Raw genomic sequence first — 7,348 nt, 5'->3', positions numbered from 1 at the left:
CTTTTTCAGTTCAGCTAACTTACATTCAATTTGCCCAATCAGAGCCAAGATTTTCAAGTCAAAGTCGAAGCAGACTCGAAGAGATGAAGATTCTGCCTCAGAAGTTACTGGTAAGTTTTAGTTGCTGTTTGCATAAATAAATAGCTCACTGTTTAGTTGTTTTCCTAGGTGGAAAGGTCTGCTATGCATTTGCTAATATGACTTGCACGTGGGATAACGTTACTGACTTTACCCGCTGTAACACGATGCTGACACTGAATTCTAGCAACTTCTGCACTGTCAAAGTCTAAAGTCTTTGATGAATCTGTTTAAAATCTATGTGGAGACATTTATCTGTCTTAAAACAACTATAAAACATTGTCCAATGCATCTTCAAAAAAATGTATTAGTTATTATAATATGTACATCATTATATTAATATCATTTTTATTTGCTGAAGCTGTGTATTTATTTCTGATTTCCTGAAGAATTTGGCTTCATTGTTATGATGTAAATTATCTTTAAAAAGTTTGAAAAAACATGTTATGATTATGAATATACGTTAGTTACCTTTGTCTTGAGCTGACCAGCCAATTATGGTAGTGTGTGTTGATTGGTGTTTATATTTGTTCAAGCTTGACAACCTTATTGCCTTTTTGATTACTTTCTAATATATATTTCTAATTACAAATAAGTACAAAGATTAAATTGTTAAAAGGGATGCTTATAAGAGAGCATACATCTAAACTGCCGAGTCTGTGAAGGGTTTTGATTATATTACCCACCAAGTACATTGTACTCGGCGTACTGTCATTCTTAAAAACAAAACAAATCATTCTTCATAATTTGCCTGCCTTATATATTTGTGTGTATGTATATATATATTTATAAATCACTCTTTTTTTTATTTGTTGTTTTTCAGACTAGCTGCTATAGAAGAAAAACTGAGTGCAGAGACAAGCGAAGAAGAGAGTAGTAAGTAGTGATGCACCGATTGATCGGCTGGTGACCGGAATTGGCAGATTTTCACGTGATCGGCCATGACCTCGGGCGCCATATGATTAACATCGCACAACATCAGCAATCAGACATGCACACAGACCGCACATGTAGGAAACCTCGTGAATTACGGCCGTTTCACACCGCAAGTGTGAGCAGCGGGTTTTATTTTTTGTGTGTGAATGCTCTCATTGATTGACATTCACGCCCGAAAAAATACGCGGAGCAGGAGTGCGTTAAAGTGAAAACACGCTTTTGATGGACAAAATAAATATGATTTCACACAAAAAATGCCCAAAATGCACAGAATGTGCATGTCTAGTGTGTTTAACAAGAACTGGAGTAGGCTAGAAAATGAACACAAAAATATTTGTAGAAAATGTACCCATTTAAACTTGTTTTAATTATTCAGTTTGGGTAAAAGAATATGGTGTTTTATTTAATAAAATAAATAATAAATGAAGAGTTCAGATGCAATTTAAGCCTCTAAGTGCCATCTGAAATTTTCTTCTAGAATGATCATTTTTATCAAGCTTGAATATTTAAGTTCAGTAATTTATCTTAAATGGCAATGAAAATTACCTATTTGTCATTTAAGTGAAATTACTGAACTTAAATATATGAGCTTGATAAAAATGATAATTTTAGAAGAAAATTTAATCGGAATCGGCTAAAATCGGTATCGGCAGGTCAAACTCAGTGAAAAATCGGAATCGGCCTATACAATTGTAATCGGTGCATCTCTAGTAGTAAGTATGGTTTAATCTCATATCACCTCTGTTATAGAGATTTTTGAATCCGGACTATTGAATGGTGATTCGGTCATGACGTATGTGTTTCTGTACATCACTTTTTTTTGCTCTCGAAGTCAAAGACTAAAACAAATAATAATGCTAAAAATAAAGATTAGCATTTGTTATACATTATAATTATTATACTTGTCTGTTTTCTTTTGCTGTGATACAGTGTCATAACATGTAGACCTCACTGTTGTTCAGCAAGACTCAGGGCCCTATTTTAACGATCTGAAACGCAAGTGTCAAAGCGCAAAGCGCAAGTTACTTTGTGGGCTGATCCCGGCGCTGTTGCTATTTTCCCGGCGGATAAACGACTCTTGCGCCCGACGCAAATCTAAAAGGGGTTGGTCTGAAGTAGCTTCATTATTCATAGGTGTGGTTTGGGCGTAACGTGCAATAAACCAATCAGAGCGTCCTCTCACATTCCCTTTAAGAGCAGATGCGCTTGTTCCACGGCGGATCGCTATTATAACGGCGGATTTGCCGGCGCACACCAGGAGCGTTTCACAGCCGAGGAGGCCGACGTTCTCGTCAGGGCCGTAAAACACAGAGAAGTGACACTGGGGATGATGGGAGAAACTCACTCAAATTAGCTTCGGTTAAACAGGCGTATAATTTGGGTAAATGTGTAGCCTAATCTAGATTTTTTTTTTTTTAAATCTAGATAGATCTTTTTCACATCTTCACGGACACAACCTCCCTCGTGTGTTAATATTTTTCCTTGTAATAATGTATGATTTGCAAAAATGAAAACTGCTGCGTCTGTTTATAATTATTAGAGAATCAAAGTGGATGCGCGTCAACACACTACATTATGGCCAAGCACGCGCCCTTAAAATACCACATCACTAACGCGCAACGCGCCACTGTCTTTAGACTGTTTTTATCCTGGTCAATGGCGTAATTGCTTTATAAAACTGGAAAATAGCACCAGGGCAGTTTTGCGCCGGAACACACTCCTCTTTGCGCTGAACCGCCCCCGCGAGCGCAAGTTCATTCCCTAATTTACCGACGTGCGTCTGTGGAGGGAAAAGTCCGCTGTGCGCGGGTGCAAAATAGGAATGATTCATGCGTCAGTGTTCAAAGTCAATTGCGCTGGGTGCAAGATAGGGCCCTTAATGTTTGTTCTATTTGATAGATATTTTATTAACTCCTTTTTTGCATTATATTAACATTTTATATTGAATGTCTTCTGTTAAAATATGAACTAAGCATTACATGCCATATAAAAAAATCGTGGTTACGACTGTTCCCTGAGAGCAGGGAATGAGACGCTTTGGGGAATGCCCTCCATGTGAACCGGTGTCTAAAAAGCTATAAAATCACGGCAAACGAATTTGGCGACAACCTATGACACTATTAGTGCGACCCAGAAGTATAAAAGGGGCGCCTAGATACGCAGTGCAAGTTCCCTTTCGAAAGGGAACAGTGACTTTTTTAACAGATGTTAATTTTGCATTAATATTTAAAAAAATAATAATAATATTTTTCCCTTTTCATAGATACTGTGATCAAACAGTTTCCGACCACGACAGTGTCTGAGGTGCGAGCACTGATCAGAAGAAAATGCAACAACGAGGCAAACTCCAAGACCAATCACTTCAATTCGCTTGAAGGATGAAGGACTGTTTGCAGCTATTGTATTTCACTTTGTTTGACTTTGTTGAACTTATTCCTTTAAGTGCTTTTTTTTTTGTTCTGTTTAATACTTATGCAGATCAATGCATTTTATGTTAATGTATTTTGTTTAATTTTCATATGTTGCTGTACTCTATGTAGTGCATTAAAGTTTACTATCTTTCAAAGAGTGTTTGTGTGTGTTTTATACAAATATTGTTTTTACTGTGTTTAACTGAATTATAATTTTTAACTGTATTTTTAATACATTAAAATATATTTTTTTCATACTGAATGGTTTTGTTCAAAAATATATTTTTAGTATACTAATAGTGGGTCTTATAGTGTTCTACTAATACATTATTAATAACCTGATATTATATTTAAAATATACTGGGAAAACATTAATATTATGTTAAAAATATATTTAAGTTGTATTTCGAAAGTACATTTAAAATGTATTAAAAATACAATTTAAAGAAGTGCTATTAAATTACACTAAATGTACTTAAAATAGTTCCATTTTAACACAATTAAGTATATTAAAATATATTACTATTACATTAAAATTGAACTTAAATACATATAAAAGTACATTTAGTATACTTGAAGTTGTTCCAAAATAACACATTTAATACATAATTAATACAATACACTTAAAATACATTAAGTATATCAAAATAAGCACACTTTAAATATATTTCCTTTTCACCTGGGGTGTCAGCTGTGTTGTGTGTTTACCTGTGTCAGCTGTGTTGTGTGTTTACCTGTGTCCGCTGTGTTGTGTGTTTACCTGTGTCAGCTGTGTTGTGTGTTTACCTGTGTCCGCTGTGTTGTGTGTTTACCTGTGTCAGCTGTGTCGTGTGTTTACCTGTGTCTGCTGTGTTGTGTGTTTACCTGTGTCCGCTGTGTTGTGTGTTTGCCTGTGTCCGCTGTGTTGTGTGTTTACCTGTGTCAGCTGTGTCGTGTGTTTACCTGTGTCTGCTGTGTTGTGTGTTTACCTGTGTCCGCTGTGTTGTGTGTTTACCTGTGTCCGCTGTGTTGTGTGTTTACCTGTGTCCGCTGTGTTGTGTGTTTACCTGTGTCCGCTGTGTTGTGTGTTTACCTGTGTCCGCTGTGTTGTGTGTTTACCTGTGTCCGCTGTGTTGTGTGTACCTGTGTCCGCTGTGTTGTGTGTACCTGTGTCCGCTGTGTTGTGTGTTTGCCTGTGTCCGCTGTGTTGTGTGTTTACCTGTGTCCGCTGTGTTGTGTGTTTACCTGTGTCCGCTGTGTTGTGTGTTTACCTGTGTCCGCTGTGTTGTGTGTACCTGTGTCCGCTGTGTTGTGTGTTTGCCTGTGTCAGCTGTGTTGTGTGTTTACCTGTGTCCGCTGTGTTGTGTGTACCTGTGTCCGCTGTGTTGTGTGTTTACCTGTGTCCGCTGTGTTGTGTGTTTACCTGTGTCCGCTGTGTTGTGTGTTTACCTGTGTCCGCTGTGTTGTGTGTACCTGTGTCCGCTGTGTTGTGTGTTTGCCTGTGTCAGCTGTGTTGTGTGTTTACCTGTGTCCGCTGTGTTGTGTGTTTACCTGTGTCCGCTGTGTTGTGTGTTTACCTGTGTCCGCTGTGTTGTGTGTTTACCTGTGTCCGCTGTGTTGTGTGTTTACCTGTGTCCGCTGTGTTGTGTGTACCTGTGTCCGCTGTGTTGTGTGTTTGCCTGTGTCCGCTGTGTTGTGTGTTTGCCTGTGTCCGCTGTGTTGTGTGTTTACCTGTGTCCGCTGTGTTGTGTGTTTACCTGTGTCCGCTGTGTTGTGTGTTTACCTGTGTCAGCTGTGTTGTGTGTTTACCTGTGTCAGCTGTGTTGTGTGTTTACCTGTGTCCGCTGTGTTGTGTGTTTACCTGTGTCAGCTGTGTTGTGTGTTTACCTGTGTCCGCTGTGTTGTGTGTTTACCTGTGTCAGCTGTGTCGTGTGTTTACCTGTGTCTGCTGTGTTGTGTGTTTACCTGTGTCCGCTGTGTTGTGTGTTTGCCTGTGTCCGCTGTGTTGTGTGTTTACCTGTGTCAGCTGTGTCGTGTGTTTACCTGTGTCTGCTGTGTTGTGTGTTTACCTGTGTCCGCTGTGTTGTGTGTTTGCCTGTGTCCGCTGTGTTGTGTGTTTACCTGTGTCCGCTGTGTTGTGTGTTTACCTGTGTCCGCTGTGTTGTGTGTTTACCTGTGTCCGCTGTGTTGTGTGTTTACCTGTGTCCGCTGTGTTGTGTGTTTACCTGTGTCAGCTGTGTTGTGTGTTTACCTGTGTCCGCTGTGTTGTGTGTTTACCTGTGTCAGCTGTGTTATGTGTTTACCTATGTCCGCTGTGTTGTGTGTTTACCTGTGTCCGCTGTGTTGTGTGTTTACCTGTGTCAGCTGTGTCGTGTGTTTACCTGTGTCTGCTGTGTCGTGTGTTTACCTGTGTCCGCTGTGTTGTGTGTTTACTTGTGTCAGCTGTGTTGTGTGTTTACCTGTGTCAGCTGTGTTGTGTGTTTACCTGTGTCCGCTGTGTTGTGTGTTTACCTGTGTCCGCTGTGTTGTGTGTTTACCTGTGTCCGCTGTGTTGTGTGTTGACCTGTGTCCGCTGTGTCGTGTGTTTACCTGTGTCCGCTGTGTTGTGTGTTTACCTGTGTCCGCTGTGTTGCGTGTTTACCTGTGTCAGCTGTGTCGTGTGTTTACCTGTGTCCGCTGTGTTGTGTGTTTACCTGTGTCAGCTGTGTTGCGTGTTTACCTGTGTCAGCTGTGTTGTGTGTTTACTTGTGTCAGCTGTGTTGTGTGTTTACCTGTGTCAGCTGTGTTGTGTGTTTACCTGTGTCCGCTGTGTTGTGTGTTTACCTGTGTCCGCTGTGTTGTGTGTTGACCTGTGTCCGCTGTGTCGTGTGTTTACCTGTGTCCGCTGTGTTGTGTGTTTACCTGTGTCCGCTGTGTCATGTGTTTACCTGTGTCAGCTGTGTCGTGTGTTTACCTGTGTCCGCTGTGTCGTGTGTTTACCTGTGTCAGCTGTGTTGCGTGTTTACCTGTGTCAGCTGTGTTGTGTGTTTACTTGTCCGCTGTGCCATGTGTTTACCTGTGTCCGCTGTGTTGTGTGTTTACCTGTGTCAGCTGTGTCGTGTGTTTACCTGTGTCAGCTGTGTTGTGTGTTTACCTGTGTCCGCTGTGTTGTGTGTTTACCTGTGTCCGCTGTGTCGTGTGTTTACCTGTGTCCGCTGTGTCATGTGTTTACCTGTGTGTCCGCTGTGTTGTGTGTTTACCCGTGTCCGCTGTGTTGTGTGTTTGCCTGTGTCAGCTGTGTTGTGTGTTTACGTGTCCGCTGTGTCGTGTGTTTACCTGTGTCTGCTGTGTCGTGTGTTTACCTGTGTCTGCTGTGTTGTGTGTTTACCTGTGTCCGCTGTGTTGTGTGTTGACCTGTGTCCGCTGTGTCGTGTGTTTACCTGTGTCCGCTGTGTCGTGTGTTTACGTGTCCGCTGTGTCGTGTGTTTACCTGTGTCCGCTGTGTTGTGTGTTTACCTGTGTTGTGTGTTTACCTGTGTTGTGCGTTTGCCTGTGTCAGCTGTGTTGTGTGTTTACCTGTGTCCGCTGTGTTGTGTGTTTACCTGTGTTGTGTGTTTACCTGTGTCCGCTGTGTTGTGTGTTTGCCTGTGTCCGCTGTGTTGTGTGTTTACCTGTGTTGTGTGTTTACCTGTGTCCGCTGTGTTGTGTGTTTACCTGTGTCCGCTTGTTGTGTGTTTGCCTGTGTCCGCTGTGTCGTGTGTTTGCCTGTGTTCGCTGTGTTGTGTGTTTACCTGTGTCCGCTTGTTGTGTGTTTGCCTGTGTCCGCTGTGTCGTGTGTTTGCCTGTGTTCGCTGTGTTGTGTGTTTACCTGTGTCCGCTGTGTTGTGTGTTTGCCTGTGTCAGCTGTGTTGTGTGTTTACCTGTGTCCACTGTGTTGTGTGTTTGCCTGTGTCAGCTGTGTTGTG

At 41.5% G+C, this 7,348-nt stretch overlaps 1 long non-coding RNA gene across 1 annotated transcript; it reads left to right on the top strand.

Moving 5' to 3' along the window:
- Positions 1 to 3,409, top strand: LOC307008491. The gene is made up of 3 exons (XR_013799835.1): positions 1 to 110; positions 902 to 954; positions 3,278 to 3,409. It is a non-coding gene; the product is annotated as an uncharacterized lncRNA (long non-coding RNA).
- Positions 3,410 to 7,348: the final 3,939 nt, after the last annotated feature.

The sequence above is a fragment of the Phoxinus phoxinus genome, assembly GCF_949152265.1.
Source record: "Phoxinus phoxinus genome assembly, chromosome: 12".
NCBI lineage: Eukaryota > Metazoa > Chordata > Actinopteri > Cypriniformes > Leuciscidae > Phoxinus > Phoxinus phoxinus.
This window is presented reverse-complemented; position numbering and strand designations above follow the sequence as displayed.